Source organism: Rutidosis leptorrhynchoides, chromosome 5 (assembly GCF_046630445.1).
Source record: "Rutidosis leptorrhynchoides isolate AG116_Rl617_1_P2 chromosome 5, CSIRO_AGI_Rlap_v1, whole genome shotgun sequence".
Taxonomy (NCBI): Eukaryota; Viridiplantae; Streptophyta; class Magnoliopsida; order Asterales; family Asteraceae; genus Rutidosis; species Rutidosis leptorrhynchoides.
Genome location: NC_092337.1, coordinates 379,275,455 through 379,298,363, shown reverse-complemented (window position 1 = coordinate 379,298,363; position 22,909 = coordinate 379,275,455). Strand labels below are relative to the sequence as shown.

Below are 22,909 nucleotides of genomic sequence, written 5' to 3'. Positions count from 1 at the left end.
GTAACTAATCAATGCCAATTTAGTGGTACGCCGAAGTAAGATCCAAACTAACATCTTCGTACCTTTAATAGGATCTGTACTCTATTCAAAATCATAGAAGTTGAGGATGAACAGATCTATCTCATGTTATTTCCATGGACTTTAAAGGGAGAAGCCAAAGATTGGTTAAAATCGTTACCTGAAGGGGCGATTGACACATAGGATGTTTTAGTTGAGAAATTTCTTAAAAGATTCTTTCCGGCATCTAAAGCCGTGAGACTTCAAGGAGAAATTGTTACGTTCACACAAAAACCAAATGAAACTTTATATGAAGCGTGGACAAGATTTGGAAAGTTGTTGAGAGGATGTCCTCAACATGGTTTAGACACTTATCAAATAGTAAAAATATTCTACCAAGGATGCGACATTACTACACGAAAAGACATCAACATAGCAACTGGTGGTTCCATTATGAAGAAAACCGCAACTGAAGCTTACAAAATTATTGAAAGCACAGCCTCCCACTCACATGAGTGGCATCAAGAAAAATACATCGTTAGATCATTTAAAGCGGCTAGAGCCGATTCTAGCCATGACTTTGATTCCATTTCCGCAAAGTTAGATAATTTCGAGAGACGAATGGAAAAGATGACTAAGGATATTCACGCAATACGAATTAGTTGTGAGCAGTGTGGAGGACCACATTTGATAAAAGATTGTCTCAGTATTGAACAAACAATGGAACAAAGAGAGAATGTTTCATACATGAACCAAAGGCCTGGAAATAATTATCAAAATAATTATCAACCGCCAAGACCAAACTACAATCAAAATCAGAATTATAACCAAAATGTTCCATACAACAACCAACAAGGTCCTAGCAATCAACAAGTATCTAATAATTCTTACAACCAGCAAAGACCTATTTTTCCAATTAAACCACCACAAACCGATGTTAAAAAGCCAAATTTGGAAGACATGATGTCGAAGCTAGTTGAATCTCAAACGCAGTTTTTCATATCTCAGAAACAAACTAATGAACAAAATGCTCAAGCATTTAGAAATCAACAAGCTTCTATTCAAAATCTGGAACAAGAAGTAAGTAACCTAGCAAGGCTGATAGGTGAAAGAAAACCGGGGAGTCTACCTAGCGATACGAATGCTAACCCCCGAAATGAAACAGCTAAAGCCATTACCACAAGAAGTGGTATTACACTCAAACCACCTGAAATACCTGTAATTTCTGATGACGCTATTCCTACTACACAAGAACCACAATCTGAACAAGAGAAGAAAATAGAACCGGTAGATGAAAAGGTTAATGAAGATAACACAGTTAAGGCGAAACCTTATGTTAAACCATACCAACCACCACTTCCTTACCCAAGTAAAATGAGAAAAGAAAGACTTGAAGCCGAGCAATCCAAATTCTTGGATATGTTTAAAAAAATAAATGTCAATCTTCCTTTCATTGATGTAATTTCATGAATGCCAGGATATGCTAAATTCCCGAAAGATCTAATCACAAATAGAAAGAAAATGAAAGAACTCTCGACTGTTACAATGAATGCTAATTGTTCTGCAGTGCTGTTGAATAAACTACCAGAAAAACTCTCTGATCCAGAAAGTTTCACAATTCCATGTTTTCTGGGTAGTCTTAGTTCAATAAAAGCATTGGCAGACTTAGGTGCTAGTATAAATTTAATGTCGTATTCACTATACGCTAAACTAGACATTGGAGAATTGAAACCAACAAGAATAAGCATACAACTAGCCGATCGATCAGTAAAATATTCTAGAGGGATAATGGAAAACATGCTAGTTAAAGTTGGTATTTTAGTATTTCTAGTAGATTTTGTTATTCTGGACATGGAAGAAGATTCTCGAGTTCCTCTCATATTAGGAAGACCATTCTTAAACACGGCTAAAGTAATAATAGACGTGTTTGGTAAGAAACTGACCCTAAGTATAGAGGACGAGAGTGTTACCTTTTCTGTTGATAGAGCCATGCAACAACCGCAATCTGCAGATGATACATGTTATTATATTCAAACTATAGATTCACATGCAGAATTGTTAAAAGAATTTCCAGAATTACAAGGAACAGGAGAATGTTCTTTAGGAGAAGGAACTGAACCAATTGATGAAGCTGAAATGTTAACCGTACTCATGGCTAATGAATACGAACCAACAACAGAAGAACTTCAAATGCTAAAAGAGGAAGACAGATATCGATACAAATCATCGATTGAAGAACCACCGATATTAGAGTTAAAACCACTTCCGAACCATTTGGAATACGGTTATTTACATGGTGAATCTGAATTACCTGTAATAATATCATCTTCTCTTACGGAAAATGAAAAATCTCAACTCATTTCTGTGCTAAAAGCTCATAAACCAGCTATTGCATGGAAGATTCATGACATTAAAGGTATAAGTCCTTCGTATTGCACACATAAAATCCTTATGGAAGAAGGTCATAAAACATATGTGCAACGCCAACGAAGACTAAATCCTAATATGCAAGATGTTGTTAAGAAAGAAATTATTAAACTGCTCGATGCAGGTTTAATTTATTCAATTTCTGATAGTCCATGGGTAAGCCCAGTTCAATGTGTACCTAAGAAGGGTGGCATGACAGTCATCACAAATGAAAAAGATGAATTTATTCCTACTAGGACTGTAATAGGATGGCGAGTCTGTATTGATTATATAAAATTAAATGACGTCACCAGAAAAGATTACTTTCCCTTACCTTTTATTGATCAAATGTTGGAAAGGTTAGCTGGGAACAGTTACTATTGTTTTCTTGACGGTTTCTCCGGATACTTTCAAATTCCAATCGCACCCGAGGACCAAGAGAAAACTATGTTCACGTGCCCTTATGGTACTTTTGCTTACAAACGCATGCCATTTGGACTATTCAACACCCCTGCAACCCTTCAAAGGTGCATGATGGTGATTTTTCACGATATGATAGAAGAATGCATGAAGTTTTCATGGGTGACTTTTCAGTCTTCGGTGATACTTTTGAAACATGCCTAGTTAATCTTGAACGAATGCTTAATAGATGCGAGCAATCAAATCTAGCACTTAATTGGGAGAAATGCCATTTCATGGTTAAAGAAGGCATCGTTCCTGGTCATAAAATTTCAAAGAAAGGAATTGAAGTGGATAGAGCTAAAGTAGATGTAATTGCTAAACTTCCATATCCCACCAATGTTAGAGGAGTTAGGAGTTTTCTAAGGCATGCCGGTTTTACCGACGTTTCATAAGAGATTTTTCTAAAATTGCCACTCCTATGAATAAACTCCTAGAAAAGGATGCTCCATTCATCTTTTCGGATGAATGTATCAAATCTTTTAATATTCTTAAAGAAAAACTCATTAATGCACCGATCATGATAACTCCAAATTGGAATCTGCCATTTGAACTCATGTGCGATGCAAGTGATTTTGCAATGGGAGCCGTTTTAGGACAAAGGATTGAAAAACGATTTCAACCTATTTATTACGCTAGTAAGACGTTACAAGGAGCACAAATGAATTACACAACTACTGAAAAAGAACTCCTTGCTATTGTCTTTGCTTTTGACAAATTTCATTCATATCTCATTCTAGCTAAAACGGTGGTCTATACTGATCACTCTGCTCTTAGATACCTATTTTCAAAACAAGATGCCAAACCACGATTAATCCGTCGGATCTTACTCTTACAAGAATTCGATATTGAAATCCGAGACAAAAAGGGAGCAGAAAATCTCGCCGCTGATAATCTTTCTCGTCTTGAAAATCCCGAATTAGAAGTTCTGAATGAATCGACCATACAAGACAACTTTCCTGATGAATATCTATTGAAAATCGATTATAATGAAATTCCATGGTTTGTAGACTATGCAAACTACTTAGTATGTGGATTCCTTGAAAAAGGGTTGCGTACCAAAAACGAAAGAAATTCTTTAGTGATATAAAACACTATTTTTGTTAAGATCCACATTTATTCAAAAGTTGTCCCGATGGAATAATATGCCGATGCGTATTCGGGGATGAAGCTAGTCAAATCTTAAGCCATTGTCACACAGGACCAACAGGAGGGCATTATGGGCCTCAACTTACAACAAGGAAAGTCTACGACGCTGGATTCTATTGGCCTACAATTTTCAAAGACGCATACCTTCTTTGTAAATCCTGTGATGCATGTCAAAGGGCCGGAAAAATAAGTCAACGTGATGAAATGCCACAAAATGTCATTCAAGTATGTGAAGTATTTGACGTTTGGGGTATTGACTTTATGGGTCCATTTCCAAAATCTCATAATAATCTCTACATTCTCGTTGCCATTGATTATGTATCTAAATGGGCGGAAGCACAAGCTCTCCCAAATAACGATGCACGAGTTGTAGTCAACTTCCTAAAACGTCTTTTTGCAAGGTTCGGAACACCTAAAGCTTTAATAAGTGATCGGGGTACTCATTTCTGTAATAATCAACTTGAAAAAGTTCTCAAAAGATATGGAGTAACTCATAAAATCTCAACCGCTTATCATCCACAAACAAGTGGACAAGTTAAAAATACCAACCGAGCATTAAAATGTATTCTAGAGAAAACTGTAGGATCAAATCCGAAGGAATGGTCCATGAAATTGGAGGATGCACTCTGGGCTTTTAGAACAGCCTACAAAACTCAAATTGGAACCACACCTTTAAAACTCGTTTACAGAAAAGCATGTCACCTTCTAGTAGAAATTGAGCACAAAGCATTTTGGGCTTTGAAGACATATAATCTTGATTTGCTTGAAGCAGGACGTCTACGATTAAGTCAGCTAAACGAATTAGAATAATTGAGACATGGTGCATATGAAAATTCGTTAATCTATAAGGAAAGAACGAAGAAATGGCATGATAAAAGAATCAGAAGTTCAAAAGAATTTAAGGAAGGAGACCGAGTTCTTCTTTTCAATTCACGTTTCAAGCTATTTCCTGGAAAATTGAAATCAAGATGGTCTGGACCATTTATAGTCAAAAGAGTTTTCCCATATGGAACGATAGAGTTAATAAATTCAAATGGGATTGAATTTAAAGTTAATGGTCACAGAGTTAAACACTATATTCATGGTCCGAGGGAAGTTGACAATGAAGTTAATCATAATTTCACCACCCAAGAAAACCCTCAAAATGTAAACATAAATATGTTATCAACGACATATGAAAAAACCAAAATTGGAAGACGGGAAGGCTTCAAATTGGAGTGATGAAGAAGAATTTCTATATAAACCTCCCATTCCAAGAAACGAAGAAAAATGTGAACAAGAAGTTCAAGTAGAAGTGAAAGAACCAAGAAAAGATCACCCGAAAAAAGTTAATAAACCAACTCTACTTACTAAAGTAGGAGACCCAGGTGAATTTATCATTTCTTGCATGCTTAATGATGGTGCTATGTATAATGGGCTCGCAGATTTAGGAGCGAGTGCAAATGTTATACCTCTTTCCTTATACAAAAGATTAGGTGTATGTAAATTAAGACCAACCAGTGATAGTGCTCTAAATGAACATATATTTAGTATCAATATCCTTCCAATATGTAAAACTTTTAGTTACTATTGTTCTATTTTTATGTAATAATCGTTTATATTAAATAAGTGCGAAGACAAAAGGTGGAAACGAAGATTTGAAGACGCAAATGACCAAAAAGCTCAAATGTACAAGATACAATCCAAGTGGTTCAATTTATTGATGAGAAACGTCTAAAAATGACAAGAGTACAAGTCTTAAAATGCAAAGTACAAGATATCTAAGCGTACGAAAAGTCGTTCGAAAATTCAGAACCGAGACATGAACCGAGCATCAACGCGCGAGTGAACGGAGCTAAAATTATAAGCCAACTATGCACAAGAATATAATATAATATATAATTAATTGTATATATTATATATTATATAATTAATTATATATATTATATATTATAATATTCACAGCAGCCCACGTTTAAATCAATTGGTGAGCTGGATTCCTGACCTCCGCACTCGCGGAGTTTGAAGCACAAAACCTCCGCACTCGCGGAGCTGCCTGGTCCCAAAATGCCTATAAAAGCCAACGAATTCGGACGATCAAACACACCCTTTTTTTTATACTCATGATCTATCTATCTCTCAATTTATATTTATATATATTATAATTTTAATTTTAATTTAAGTTAATTTTAATAATAAAGTTATGGTTTAGTTGGGTTATTGTAAGGAATGTTTTAAGTTTGTAAGTCGAAACTCTGTTCGTGTAACGCTACGCTATTAATAATCACTGTAAGCTATGTTCTTCCTTTTTAATTTAATGTCTCGTAACTAAGTTATTATTATGCTTATTTAAATCGAAGTAATCGTGATGTTGGGCTAAATATTAAGATGGGGTTATTGGATTTTGTACCATAATTCGGGTTTGGACAAAACACCGACACTTGTTGACATTGGACTATGACTATTAATAGATGGGGGGTATTGTCTAATTGAGCGACAACTCATTGGAATCTGTCGAACCTACCTTCAAATTAGTTAATCTAATAATTATTAAAATGATTACGAATGTCCTATTTAGTGACGTTTATACGACATCCTTTACAATCATTTAATTAATTATTCGGGTTGGGTAATTGATTATTCAAACTGATCAATTGGATAAATTAATATTCATATCTCATTAAAACAGGAGTGGATTACATACAACGATAATTGGTGTAATTGTTAACAAAGTATTAAAACCTTGGATTGCATGCAGTTGATAACCTGGTGTATTCATTAAACTAAGTATTAAAACCTAGTTACAGTTCGAATCCCCAATTAGTTGGAATATTTGAATTCGGGTATAAGATTAATTTGACGAGGACACTCGCACTTTATATTTATGACCGATGGACCGTTATGGACAAAAACCGTATGGACATATCGAATAAACCAGGACAAAGGACAATTAACCCATGATAATAAATTAAAATCAACACATCGAACATCATGATTACGGAAGTTTAAATAAGCATAATACTTTTATTTCATATTTCATCGTACTTTTATTTACCGTCATTTTATTACTCGCAATTTTATATATCGCATTTTATTTATCGTTATTTATTTTATGCACTTTAATTATTGTCATTTATCTTTACACCTAAAAATATAAAATCGACAAACCGGTCATTAAACGGTAAAACCCCCTTTTTATAATAATAATAATACTACCTATATATAATTATATATATTTATATAAATATAGTTGTATAAAAATATAGTACGTTTTCAATTAGCTCCCTGTGGAACGAACTGGACTTACTAAAAACTACACTACTCTACGATTAGGTACACTGCCTATAAGTGTTGTAGCAAGATTTAGGTGTATCCATTCTTTAAATAAATAAATAACTTGTGTAAATTGTATCGTATTTAATATTATTTCGTAGTAAAATAATAACTATTACGTACCCCCTCGCTATAACATCAAGTTTTTGACGCCGCTGCCGGGGACGCCGAAGCAAAACGCTATATTTTTGTAAACTATATTTTTGTAAAAATATATTATTTCGTATTTCGTAAAAATATTTTGTATTTATAATAAGTGTTAAAAACATTAAAAAGAAAAAAAATAATATATATATCTATTTAAGTGTTCAAGTAAAAAAAAGAAAATATATTTTTATATAATTTATATAAAGTATAAAAGTATTTTTTTTAGTTCTTAAAAACATAAGTGTACTTTAATAAATATTACTTATATTAATTTTGTAAAGATTATAAAGTAAAAAAAAAAAACTGGACCTGCTTAATTTGGGCATGCGGCTCGTTTGAATCTGCATCCTCCGCACTCGCGGAGTTTTTGGGCAGCAGACCTCCGCACTCGCGGAGCTGCCTGACACGCCTGAACCTCAGACTGCATTAATTACGTTTTAGGGTTTAATTTAATTATTATTTTTATTAATTAATCTAAATAGGGTTTATATTTAATATTAATTAGTCATAGTTTAATTAAAGTTGTATTTTAAGTTTTAAGTGTTAATTAGTTTTATAAATACTTTTATACAATAATAAAAATTGTATTTTTATAAAAATTGTATTTTCATAACTCTAAGTATTATTTCTATATTTCGTATCTTTTTAATCGTTTATTCGTAATATTTATATTTTTCGCTCGTAATTGGTTTAAGTTACAGTTTTTGCCGTAGTTATTTTTATACTTTTAGATTTTTAGGATTTGCCGTAAAATCCCTTAAGTACTTTTTCTTTAGACTAAAATTTAGGCGCTTTATAATTTTACGACGTCGCTTATCGTTTTAGTATTTAATAAAATTTAGTGCCTAATTAAGATATTGCCGTTTTGGATATAGAATTTCTTTTAAGTTTTAATACATTTAGACGCAACTTTTAATATTTAATTTTTAGAATTTTAAGTTTCGACGCGCTACTTTCTTATTTTATTTTTCAATTTTTTATTTTTCGACGTTTTTCGACGCTACTCTTTTTCTTTCTTATTTCTCGCCGCTCTAGTTTTTAGGACTTAGAATTTTCTCTATTTCTTCTCTAATAATTCAAAACGAAAAATTATTTTAAGCGGTTAAATTGATAGACATCCAAATTTTCTGCTTCGTAGTAATAGTTGGATTTGTTAGTGGCTGAGTTGTGAGCTTCCGATTTAAAGGGTTCTGGCTCCCTGCTACATCTTTTGGCTATTCGAAACGTGGGCAAAAGCAGAAAAGTCTATTAATTTGATAACTTATATAATTTTTCTATCTTTTTATAACTAATAGGATATTCTGTGAATGCACCGAGCAAAACGTTCACCACCTTTCATACGTTCACCACCTGTAACTCGATCAAGACATCTAGCCAATATTTTCGCCGTTGATTTTTCTTTAGAATCATCATCAAGTCGACCAAGTATTCCAATTCAAATTTCCGATAATCCATTTTTTGAACCCGACCTCACAATTGAGAACCCGGAGGATATTCAAGGACAATTCCAAGATCCTGAACCAATAATCATTCCTCCTGAACCACAAATAGTTAAATCAGAATCTTCTAGTGATTCGTATTCAACAAATTCAAATATGGAAATAATGGAACCTCTAAGTATGGAAGATCGAATGAGAGCCACACGCACTGGCCAAGGTCACGCCATTATTAAGCTAGACATTAATGCGCCAGATTATGAAATCAAAGGACAAATCCTACACATGGTAACTAATCAATGCCAATATAGTGGTACGCCAAAAGAAGATCCAAACGAACATCTTCGAACCTTTAATAGGATCTGTACACTATTCAAAATCAGAGAAGTTGAGGATGAACAGATCTATCTCATGTTATTTCCCTGGACTTTAAAGAGAGAATCCAAAGATTGGTTAGAATCGTTACCTGAAGGGGCGATTGATACATGGGATGTTTTAGTTGAAAAATTTCTTAAACAATTCTTTCCGGCATCTAAAGCAATGAGACTTCAGGGAGAAATTGTTACGTTCGCGCAAAAGCCAAATGAAACATTATATAAAGCGTGGACAAGATTCAGAAAGTTGTTGAGAGGATGTCCTCAACAAGGTTTAGACACTTATCAAATAGTACAAATATTCTACCAAGGATGCGACATTACTACACGAAAAGACATCGACATAGTAGCTGGTGGTTCCATTATGAAGAAAACCGCAACTGGAGCTTATAAAATTATTGATAACACAGCCTCCCACTCACATGAGTGGCATCAGGAAAAAGATATTTTTCGTTCATCTAAAGCGGCTAGAGCCGATTCTAGCCATGACTTTGATTCCGTTTCCGCAAAAATAGATGCTTTCGAGAGACGAATGGAAAAGATGACTAAAGATATTCACGCAATACGAATCAGTTGTGAGCAATGCGGTGGACCACACTTAACGAAAGATTGTCACATCGAGCAAACGATGGAACAACGTGAGAATGTTTCCTACATGAACCAAAGGCCGGGAAATAATTATTAAAATAATTATCAACCGCCAAGGCCAAACTTTAATCGAAATCAAAACATTCTTTACTATCCAAATGGACCCAACAATAACTCGTACAACCAACAAGGTCTGAATAACCAACCAACTCAAAACAACACTTTCAATCAACAAAGACCTAGCTTGTATAAACCACCACAACAAACCTAAGAGAAAAGGCTAAATCTGGAAGAAATGATGGCAAAGCTAATGGACTCTCAAACACAATTTATTACATCTCAAACCCAAACGAATGAGAGGTTTGATCAGTCACTAAGAACTCAACAAACTTCCATTTTGAATCTAGAAAAACACGTAGGTACTCTTGCTAGCATGATGAGTGAGAGGGAACAAGGAAAGCTACCGAGTAATACTGAAGTAAATCCTCGAAATGAGAATGTTAATATGGTGTCAACAAATTCTGAAAAACCAGCATCAGAAGATGGGAAGGTTTTAGATGTGAGTAACAATGAAGAAGTTACAACACCACCACCACCTGAGTATGTAAAGCCAGTGGTGACACCATACAGACCACCCATCCCATTTCCAAGAAAAGGAGTTAAGTATAAGCAAGTAATAGGTAATAAAGTTTGTGATACCTCTGGAAAGAAGAAGAAGAATAAGAAAGTACAAGAAACAAAAACCGTAAAGATAAACCCGGTGAATACAGTTCCACCAAAAGTTCCACCCAGATTGGGTGATCCGGGTGAATTTATTGTTCCTTGTCTACTTAGTGATTGTGTCATGTATGATGCACTAGCAGATTTAGGTGCAAGTGTGAGTGTTATGCCTCTTTCATTATATAAGAGATTAGGAGTAGGTGAGTTAAGTCCAACGGAAATGAGTGTTCGACTCTTTGATCAAACCATTAGGCACCCAGTTGGAATTGCTGACAACCTACCCGTTCAAGTGGGTAATTTAATCTTTTTAGTCGAATTTATTGTCATTGACATAGAAGATGACCCAAACATTCCTCTAATTTTAGGTCGACCATTCTTAGCGTCTACTGGGGCGTTATTTGATGTAAGAAAGGGTAGAATGACACTTAGTGATGGTGACAAATCGGTCACCTTTGTGATTCGAAAGTCTAAATCTCCACCAACCAAAACCGTTGAACTAAAAACGATTGGTAAGAACCATATTGTTTTACCAACTCCAACGGTAGTGCTTAACAATAATAAAACGCCTAATTGTGGGGAAGATGAAGTGACACCTAATGATGATTTGATAACAAAGAATCCCGTTGTTGATACGAAATTAAATGACCCCGTTATTAACAGTTCAATGAAGAAACTTATTAAACGGATCCGCGATGCTAGAACCAAGGGGAACTTTAAGTTATGTAACCGGGTAGTATCCAATCTATCGCCTAAAGAAAAGGCCAAACTAGTTGAATTTGTGGATATTACACAGGAATCCGACCAATGGCTTAAAGCAAAAGTCACAGATATGCAAGTTGATTATGGTCCAAAAGAAATTGACAATGAAGTTAATCACAATTTTGACACCACAGCTACCTAAGTGTGGGGAGATTCAAATGTTCTAAAAGAAAACGCTGTCTAAAGTTAGTTGTTCTGTTCTCGTGTAGTTCCGAGAATGAAATCCGATTGGTCTTTTCCACTAGCAGACACTAAAGAACTAGTTTTCTCCCCCCATTCTGAATTTTTGTTTTGTAGGTTTTGTATAAAATTAATATGCATTTTTAAATTTAAGTTTTGTGTGAATTTAAAAACAAAAAAAAAATTACTTTATTTCATTAAGTTTAAAAAATGATTTCTAAAATTCATCGTAAGTTGAACACTAGGTCGTAGAACCGAAATTGATTTACCCAAGGGCGGGGCGACAAATTTTGTTATCATTATTTTAATATTATTGATCTAAAGTATGCCAAAAAAAAAAATATTAGATTTTATAAATTTTTTAACGTGGGGTAATATACCTAACTTCAAAAATATGTATATATATGTTTATATTTTATGTTATGTACAAAACATGGTAAAACAATGCACTTTCAAAGACTGTCATTAAGTTCAGCAAAAGATGCTAATTTTGACGAAAAGACGTAAAATATCAAATGTGATTTAAACAATATGTTTGCAAACTTGCTATTTTTAATCATTTTTCTACGCTAATCACCCTCATGAATTTAAATTTTTACTGATTTCTTGCAAATGAGGGCATTGCAAGATCTCAAGTGTGGAGAAGGGTTATAAATTCTCTCGGGTTTACACTTAGTTTAATTGCCAAATTTTGTGAAAATTTGAAAAATTTTCAACTAAATGAATTCAAAATCATGTTTATACATATTTATGAACGATAAAACTATGTGCTAATACTGAAATTATTGTTGCCTCGGAAAGGACATAAATTGATAAACAACCCAAAACGCTTGAATTCATTTAAAATCGAATAAAGGAGAATAAAAAGGCAAAGAAAGATAAATAAAAGCTAAATGTGGGAAGAATTCACCAAGTTCTTTTAAACATATATCACATATTTTGTACAAGATTATTGCATGTACTTTTGTTTTGAACGATACTAATCAGTTTTACCCGATTTACTGTAATACTTTTGAAAGAAAGATAGATCTACACGATGAATCAATTTCATCATTAAAAGGAAGTAAAGTCTTCCGAAAAAGACACGCGCTTCTTGATTTAGGTCAAGAAGTTGTCGTCCAGACCAGCTGTAGGTTGACGAAAAATCTAGAAAAGTCATCTCTAAAATCAGCAGGAAATCCACGGACCTCAACATCAAACAGGGTCGCCATGTGGTCAGACTTATCCTAACCATGAGAGGATCTGTCTCGTAAAATGGGGAGGGCGCCATGAAAATTAGCTTGATAAGACTTATGAATCAGACCCTCAGAAAGGATAATCTCCTTAAAGATTAAAAATCAGCATTTAAGACTGATATTACTCAATCCTTGAGATTGACCTTAAAGATTGAGAATTACAAACTCATGAAATTCAATGATATCTAAACTCGAGCTTAAACGAGAAAATATTTTGATCAAAATTACAAACCGATTTGTTTTCTGAAAACCTATTTTCAATGCGTTCATTACCATTGAACGTAAAATCCTGAGAATTCACCGAAATTCATTAGGTCACCTGAACCAAATCGGGTGTCAACCGTAAGAACGGTGGTTGCATAGCATGGTTGAAGACAGGACCTTGTGCAAGACCGAAAAATTATAGGGTGATCTTTGCTATTTCTCCTAAAAAGGATAGCAATTGCATCCGACACGTTGTGGACCATGAACATCTGCATGTCATTAGACATTGCCTTAACAGTTGCATGTTCAATGCTTTCCTTTACAACCGGATGGTAGTTTACCGAAAGGTAATATACGGAGCAAGTAAACTGGACGTGTGATTTCCTAATACAAGGTTAGCAAGTGGGTGACACAAAATCTCAAGTTTTGAGCTAAAATTTTAAAATATGAAACCCACATAACCCATAAAAATATTTTGCAAACACCGGTGAAGGGTTATTCCGGAAAACTTATCTAGGGTAAAAGCTAGAATGAATTTTCAAAAGATCAAATGTTTTCATAAAGATCCAATTTCCTTAAAGGATCTAAATTTTCATAGTCATGTGGGACTATAAACCACATCGTTACTATCATTGTTTATACCGCTGTATCAAAATCACTTATGTATAAAGTGTGAGAATAAAAAAGTGATTCGAGTAAAGTGAGATTTTATTTCAAGTTCTATATTGCTTGAGGACAAGCAACGTTCAAGTGTGGGGATATTTGATAGTGCTCTAAATGAACATATATTTAGTATCAATATCCTTCCAATATGTAAAGCTTTTAGTTACTATTGTTCTATTTTTATGTAATAATCATTTATATTAAATAAGTGTGAAGACAAAAGGCGAAAACGAAGATTTGAAGACGCAAATGACCAAAAAGCTCAAATTTACAAGATACAATCCAAGTGGTTCAATTTATTGATGAGAAACGTCTAAAAATGATAAGAGTACAAGTCGCAAAACGCAAAGTACAAGATATCTAAGCGTACAAAAAGTCGTTCGAAAATTCAGAACCGAGACATGAACCGAGCATCAACGCGCGAGTCAACGGAGCTAAAATTCTAAGTCAACTTTGCACAAGAATATAATATAATATATAATTAATTATATATATTATATATTATATAATTAATTATACATATATATATATATATATATATATATATATATATATATATATATATATATATATATATATATATATATATATATATATATATATATTATAATATTCACAGCAGCCCACGTTTAAATCAATTGGTGAGCTGGATTCCTGACCTCCGCACTCGCGGAGTTTAAAGCACAAAACCTCCGCACTCGCGGAGCTGCCTGGTCCCAAAATGCCTATAAAAGCCAACGAATTCAGACGATCAAATGCACCCTTTTTTTTATACTCATGATCTATCTATCTCTCAATTTATATTTATATATATTATAATTATAATTTTAATTTAAGTTAATTTTGATAATAAAGTTATGGTTTAGTTGGGTTATTGTAAGGAATGTTTTAAGTTTGTAAGTCGAAACTCTGTCCGTGTAATGCTACGCTATTAATAATCACTGTAAGCTATGTTCTTCCTTTTTAATTTAATGTCTCGTAACTAAGTTATTATTATGCTTATTTAAATCGAAGTAATCGTGATGTTGGGCTAAATATTAAGATGGGGTTATTGGATTTTGTACCATAATTCGGGTTTGGACAAAAGACCGACACTTGTGGACATTGGACTATGACTATTAATAGATGGGGGGTATTGTCTAATTGAGCGACAAGCGACAACTCATTGGAATCTGTCGAACCTATCTTCAAATTAGTTAATCTAATAATTATTAAAATGATTACGAATGTCCTATTTAGTGACGTTTATACGACATCCTTTACAATCATTTAATTAATTATTCGGGTTGGGTAATTGATTATTCAAACTGATCAATTGGATAAATTAATATTCATATCTCATTAAAACATGTGTGGATTACATACAACGATAATTGGTGTAATTGTTAACAAAGTAATAAAACCTTGGATTGCACGCAGTCGATAACCTGGTGTATTCATTAAACTAAGTATTAAAACCTTGTTACAGTTCGAATCCCTAATTAGTTGGAATATTTGACTTCGGGTATAAGATTAATTTGACGAGGACACTCGTACTTTATATTTATGACCGATGGACCGTTATGGAAAAAAACCGTATGGACATATCGAATAAACCAGGACAAAGGACAATTAACCCATGATAATAAATTAAAATCAACACATCGAACATCATGATTACAGAAGTTTAAATAAGCATAATACTTTTATTTCATATTTCATCGTACTTTTATTTACCGTCATTTTATTACTCGCAATTTTATATATCGCATTTTATTTATCGTTATTTATTTTACGCACTTTAATTATTGTCATTTATCTTTACACCTAAAAATATAAAATCGACAAACCGGTCATTAAACGGTAAAACCCCTTTTTATAATAATAATAATACTACCTATATATAATTATATATATTTATATAAATATAGTTGTATAAAAATATAGTACGTTTTCAATCAGCTCCCTGTGGAACGAACTGGACTTACTAAAAACTACACTACTCTACGATTAGGTACACTGCCTATAAGTGTTGTACCAAGATTTAGGTGTATCCATTCTTTAAATAAATAAATAACTTGTGTAAAATTGTATCGTATTTAATATTATTTCGTAGTAAAATAATAACTATTACGTACCCCCTCGCTATAACATCAACCAGAATAGGTGTTCAATCATTTGATCAAACCATTAAACACCCGGTTGGAATAGCCAATAATTTACTTGTTAAAGTGGGAAGTTTGACCTTTGTTGCAAATTTCATAGTTATTAATATGGAGGAAGACCTTGATATTCCTCTAATTTTAGGTCGCCCATTTTTAGCAACCACCGAGGCGTTCTTTGATGTAAGAGAAGGTAGAATGACACTTAGAGATGGTGATAAATCGGTCACCTTTGTGAATCGAAAGTTTCAATCTCCACCAACCAAAACTGTTGAACCAATAAAAACGCCTATGTGTGGGGAAGATGAAGAAACACCCAATGATGACCTGATAACAAAGAACCCTGTTGTTGATACGAAATTAGATGAACCCGTGTTTAACAGTGCAACGAAGAAACTTTATAAATGGATTCAATATGCTAAAATTAAGGGGAACTTTATGTTATGTAACAGATTAGTATCCAATTTTTTGCCTAAATAAAAGGCGATGTTAATTGAATTTGTGAATGTTACAGAGGAAATCAACAAATGGTTTGAAGCAAAAGTCAGAGATATGCAAGTTGTTGATGTTCCAATTGAAGTTAATAATGAAGTTAATCAAAATGTTGATACCACAGCTAACTAAGTGTAGGGAGATTCAAATATTTTAAAGGATAATATAATTCTGTCTAGGGTTAGATTTTCTATTTTCGTGTAGTTCTCGAGAATGGAATCCGAATGGTCTTTCCCTAGCAGACCCTAAAGAACTAGTCTTCTCCCTCCATTCTGAATTTTTATTTCTTTTAGGTTTTACGAGATGAAGAATTCCTTTGATCTGACCCATGGTCTACTACTACACGCTATGATTACTAAACGTAATAATAACACTTTCCCGAGTGAACTGGTATCATTCATAAGAGGAAAAATGGACGAAGTAAGGTAAGAACTCAGGAAAGATCATCATAAGACACATTTTGGTAAAGGAAAATCAAAATTCGCAACAAAAAGAAGAGCACGACACCTTGAAAGATGCCATAAATGCGGAAAAATGGACACACGAAGGGAAATGTTCGAACAATCAAACACATTCCAATACCGAGTTCGTTACTCTATGCAGAGAAGGACCGTTCATATGTTTAGAAGAAAAGTTATTGAAGAATCGAGGTTACGCTTATGTAGCAATGGAAAACCAAATCGAACGACTCTCTTATGAGTCGGCTAAAGCAGGTCTCTGAGAGTTCTTTCTCACAGGTAAGTATGTACAATTTTTTGTTTTTATTTATTGCTTTTAACCTTTTGATAATAAACGCTGAATCGTTCGCTATAAAGTATTAAATTGATATTCAATAAAATTAGGTATGTGAAACCGAAATTATTGATATCATACAAAAATTTATTACATCACTGCAAAATTTACCGTTTATTCATAAGGTATAAATATCTTCAATCAATCAATCCAAAATATTTCAGAAATTCGTCAGGAGTAAAACTAGGTAATATAGCCGAAATTACTTTACCCAAAAGAGGGACGTATATTTTTGTAAATATTTGATTGATTAAAGTGGGATAAAAGACCAAAAAGATTTTTATTTTATTTTTACCCAGTTTTTAAAACTAATATATAACTATATTATTTTTAAATATAAGTTTGTAAAATTAATGTATATAAATATTAATAATATTTATATGAAATTTTATGCATTTTAAAATTTAAGTTTGGTGTGAATTTAAAAACAAAAATTTACTTTATTTCATTAAGTTAAAAATTTGATATCTAAAATTCATCGTGAGTTGAAGACTAGGTCGTTGAACCGAAATTGCTTTACCCAAGGGCGGGACGAGAAATTTTTATTATCATTATTTTTATTCTTATTGATCTAAAGTATGCCAAAAACATTAAAAAACCCAAAAAGCTTTGCTTTTAAAACAATCGCTTTAAAATGACAATTTTAAAATTTTGTCGAGGGACGAGCTAGGTAAACATACCGAAACGACCTCTTCCTAAATAAAAAGGAAAAACAAAATTTAAAATAAATCATTTATTTGTTTTTATAAGTAAAAAGTTTTTATATACAAAAAAAGAAATTACACCCCATGCGATCGCATGGGGTTTGCACTGGGAACCCATGCGATCACATGGGAACCCTGGATAGAGCAGATTCATAAAAGCAGCGAGCTGCTTCTGTCTTCCACAAAACACACACACATACATCCGAAAATACTCTCAAAACACCCCTAAAATCATCATTTTTTCACCAAAATTCACCAAATTTCTTGCTATAATCCGCTCTGATCATGCGTTTGTTCAGAAATTTTTCAAAGAAGGTAACGATTCCACCCCTAAAACTCCTAAATTTCCTAATTTTTGTGATAATTATAATTAATTGTCCTAATTTAATTTTGATAATTTCTAGCTTAATTAGAGTTAAATTGTTAGTATATTATGCTTGTATAACCTAGATTGATGCTATTTGTCATGATTTGAAGCCTTAAACTTCAAAAAAAATTAGAAATCTAGAGTTTGTGTTCTTGAGCAATTTGGGGCTTTTTGATATAATCAGGTTATGGCCAATTTTTGTTATGAATTATTGCTAAATTAAGTAGTGTAACATGTTTAGGTAACTAAATGATCCAAACTTTGATCCTAAACATGATTTTTGAAAATCAAAGTGGACTTTTTAAGTCTAAAATTCATGAACTTGATTAAATTGATGTAATTACCATTTGAAACTTGTTTAATTGCTAGTAATGGTTATTTTAACATGTTATTTGAGTAAAATGCTTATGAACTTTGTATACCTTTTCATATATGCTTATTTGAAAAATTGTAGAAAATATGAAAATTAGTATAAGTTTAATATGGATTAAATATGTTATTGTAATTGTTTTAAATTGTTATTTTGCTAACACTAATGCATATTTGGATGCACAAATTTTGTGTTTAATGTGTTTTGTAGAGAAATACAGATACGAACGGTGCATCATCGTCTAGACAACATGAACAAGAACCTGAACAAGAACCTGATCAAAAACTACAACCGAAACCACAACCTGAACAACAACAACATTATGATCAACATATGCAATATTATGAGCCAGAACCAATGTTTTACACTCATTATCATCAATTTCAGCCTCACCCGAGGATTATGCACCCACTTATCGATGACCAACAGTTACATCCCAACCTAAGATTCGATCGTTGTTGGATTGAATACCCGAAATTTCAAAAGAACATGCACATTCTTTACCACAAAAATATTGAAATGCCTCGGGTAATGATTGGGAGCCTTTGGAAGCGGTTCACCTAGCCGAACCGGTTAGGGATTTACTAGTCCAGAGGTATGGTAGCTCTACATTTAACGATTGGATCCGCTTATTTACTACACGTATAACTATATATAGAGAATGGTGTGTTGAATTGCTTAGCACTATAGAGTTAAATAATGAAGTTACTATGATAGGAGATAAAAGTTTTATTAGATTTCTTTTAGGAGGTACAATGTACAGAATGTCCATTTTGGACATGGCTAGAGCTTTATTAATCTACACCCCCGCTGAGATTATTACACCTGATTGTAATAGTTTAATTACTGAAGGTGAAAGAGTAGATAGGAATTTTGACGCTAACGCCATATGGAGGCGTATGTCACAATTTAGGGAATTTACGCGAGGTGGAAGACACTCCTACTTAGATATTGATATAGCAGAGCTTCGGATAATACATAGATTCTTAGCGAACTCGATTACACAACGGGGTAGAAATAAAGAAAAAATGACCCTAAACGATTTATTCTATCTTAAGTGTATTCGAGACCCGGGGAGCTTTGTTAACATTTCTTATTGCGTAGGCCACAATTTGTCTAAAGTTGTTGAGGGTATGCAAGCAGGAAGTATTATAGGGGGAGGTATTTTTATTACTCTCATTGGAGAGTACTTAGGTGTAGATAAAGAGCATGTGGGTCCGATGGTAGAGATTGAGGAACAAGCCGAGAGCATAGGCTTGCAGGTTTATCAAGGTGTAAAGGTACTAAAACGGAGGCATAATATGCCAATACCATATCAGGGCACCCATCCACAGGTAGAAAGGGATTCTGATGAGGAGATGGAGGAAGCAGATGACATTAGGGATGTCATTAGGGATAGTTATACTGATGTCTTCCAGTATGTAGATGAGGTGGAAATGAATAACCAGGCTAGGCATCATCAGTATGAGCAGTGGAGAGCCGCGAATGAGTATGAGAACTCCAGGCGATGCCAACACAATAGCTGGCAAGTTCATCAGCACCAAATCATGAGCCAGCTATCATATCAGGTACCAAATAACTATATCCCGACTCGACCTGCTCACTATCTGTAACAGACAGAAACCCAAGCTAGTTGTAAGTGGACTATTTTTGCCCTTAGGGTTTGTGCTTAGTCTTAAGTGATTTTTATTTTAATTATTTTATTAGTGTTTTATTATAATTGTGTTGTGACCAGTTTGTGATAAGGGTCCCAGAACAGGTTTGTTTATTTTATTTGGACCTCGTTTGGGTTACCTAATCTTGTGCGAAAGATATCAGATAACTGGTAAATACCCGTGTGTTGCTCAGTGTGGGAATTAAACCCAACTAAGAGACTAGTGTACTGTATTTCCTTTCCATTTCTAGAAAATTCATTCTTCACTCCCGTACCTAACTTCCACCTCTTCAAACCCTAATTCCTAAATTGTGTTCTAGAGCTCAAATTGTTCATACCATCTTGTTTCTTATAGATTACTGAGTCTATCAAGGTAAGTAACATGTGTTTTTGTGTTCAATTCGTTGTTAAATTCTTGGTTTTGTGTGAGTTTTGTAAAAAGCTTGAATTTGTGTCAAAACAAGTGATTTAAGTGTTGTTATGGTCAAATTGTTGTGAGTTTTGAGTCTATAACAAGTAGTGAACAAGTTGTGGTCGATTTTGGTGTTTAAGACGAGCTCTAGATCGAGATTTGAGGATTTCATCATGAAGTCCGTAGCCTTTGTTCAGTTTCTGAGGAAGATGAACACAGTCGGCCGACTGTCGGACGACAGTCGACCGACTGAGGGTGAACCGACCGACTGGCGAGTGAACCGACCGACTGAGATTTACCTTCTGCCGATTGATGTATTACCCAATGAATCGACCGACTGGACAGGTCAGTCGACCGATTGTGTCGACAGTCGACCGACTGTGTGTACAGGGCAGAATGTTTTACCAAAGTGCCTTTTTCTAGCCGTTATGCTGCCCGTTTATATTTTGGTGTTCAGGATGTAAATTTTGAAAGTGCAGAAGTGTTAAGCATGAAAATTTTAGCGGACGCATTTTTTTATGAATTTGCTATAATTCGCTGTCAGTGTGTCTAATCTTGATGGGAACACTATTCTAACTTGGTTTTTGCTGTTCTCAGGAGATAAGGACAAGGAAGAAGCTCAGAAATAATAACTGAGCAGTTGCTGGTAATTGGTGAGTGGGTCTATCTCCGGATAGAGTTTAAGTAGCATATCATGCTACTGTGGTTGACTCTTTTACCATGCATAGTGTATAAATTGCCATGTTAGAATAATATAGTATGCCTGATGTTGTATGTGAATTATGTGTACACTGTGTGAATGGCACCAGTCGGGCCTAGGGAGACTGGGGACTCGAGACCGTGCCTAGGAGAGGTTAGAGTCCGTATGAGGTCAACCGTGCCTAGGGGATGAAATGTCCCGTTCTTATTGATTAAAAACGTTCCATATTAATTGATTTCGTTGCGAGGTTTTAACCTCTATATGAGACGTTTTTCAAAGACTGCATTCATTTTTAAAACAAACCATAACCTTTATTTCATAAACAAAGGTTTAAAAAGCTTTACGTAGATTATCAAATAATGATAATCTAAAATATCCTGTTTACACACGACCATTACATAATGGTTTACAATACAAATATGTTACATCGAAATCAGTTTCTTGAATGCAGTTTTTACACAATATCATACAAACATGGACTCCAAATCTTGTCCTTATTTTAGTATGCAACAGCGGAAGCTCTTAATATTCACCTGAGAATAAACATGCTTTAAACGTCAACAAAAATGTTGGTGAGTTATAGGTTTAACCTATATATATCAAATCGTAACAATAGACCACAAGATTTCATATTTCAATACACATCCCATACATAGAGATAAAAATCATTCATATGGAGAACACCTGGTAACCGACATTAACAAGATGCATATATAAGAATATCCCCATCATTCCGGGACACCCTTCGGATATGATATAAATTTCGAAGTACTAAAGCATCCGGTACTTTGGATGGGGTTTGTTAGGCCCAATAGATCTATCTTTAGGATTCGCGTCAATTAGGGTGTCTATTCCCTAATTCTTAGATTACCAGACTTAATAAAAAGGGGCATATTCGATTTCAATAATTCAACCATAGAATGTAGTTTCACGTACTTGTGTCTATTTTGTAAATCATTTATAAAACCTGCATGTATTCTCATCCCAAAAATATTAGATTTTAAAAGTGGGACTATAACTCACTTTCACAGATTTTTTTTTACTTCGTCGGGAAGTAAGACTTGGCCACTGGTTGATTCACGAACCTATAACAATATATACATATATATCAAAGTATATTCAAAATATATTTACAACACTTTTAATATATTTTGATGTTTTAAGTTTATTAAGTCAGCTGTCCTCGTTAGAAACCTACAACTAGTTGTCCACAGTTAGATGTACAGAAATAAATCGATAAATATTATCTTGAATCAATCCACGACTCAGTGTATACATATCTCAGTATTGATCACAACTCAAACTATATATATTTTGGAATCAACCTCAACCCTGTATAGCTAACTCCAACATTCACATATAGAGTGTCTATGGTTGCTCCGAAATATATATAGATGTGTCGACATGATAGGTCGAAACATTGTATACGTGTCTATGGTATCTCAAGATTACATAATATACAATACAAGTTGATTAAGTTATGGTTGGAATAGATTTGTTACCAATTTTCACGTAGCTAAAATGAGAAAAATTATCCAATCTTGTTTTACCCATAACTTCTTCATTTTAAATCCGTTTTGAGTGAATCAAATTGCTATGGTTTCATATTGAACTCTATTTTATGAATCTAAACAGAAAAAGTATAGAT

At 33.7% G+C, this 22,909-nt stretch overlaps 2 non-coding genes across 2 annotated transcripts; both read right to left on the bottom strand.

The window, feature by feature from the left end:
- Positions 1–255: 255 nt before the first annotated feature.
- LOC139851163 (small nucleolar RNA R71) lies at positions 256–362 on the bottom strand. The gene has a single exon (XR_011760521.1). It is a non-coding gene; the product is annotated as a small nucleolar RNA R71 (small nucleolar RNA).
- A 9,087-nt stretch (positions 363–9,449) lies between these two features.
- On the bottom strand, positions 9,450–9,556 carry LOC139850955 (small nucleolar RNA R71). Its single transcript, XR_011760327.1, has one exon. It is a non-coding gene; the product is annotated as a small nucleolar RNA R71 (small nucleolar RNA).
- Positions 9,557–22,909: the final 13,353 nt, after the last annotated feature.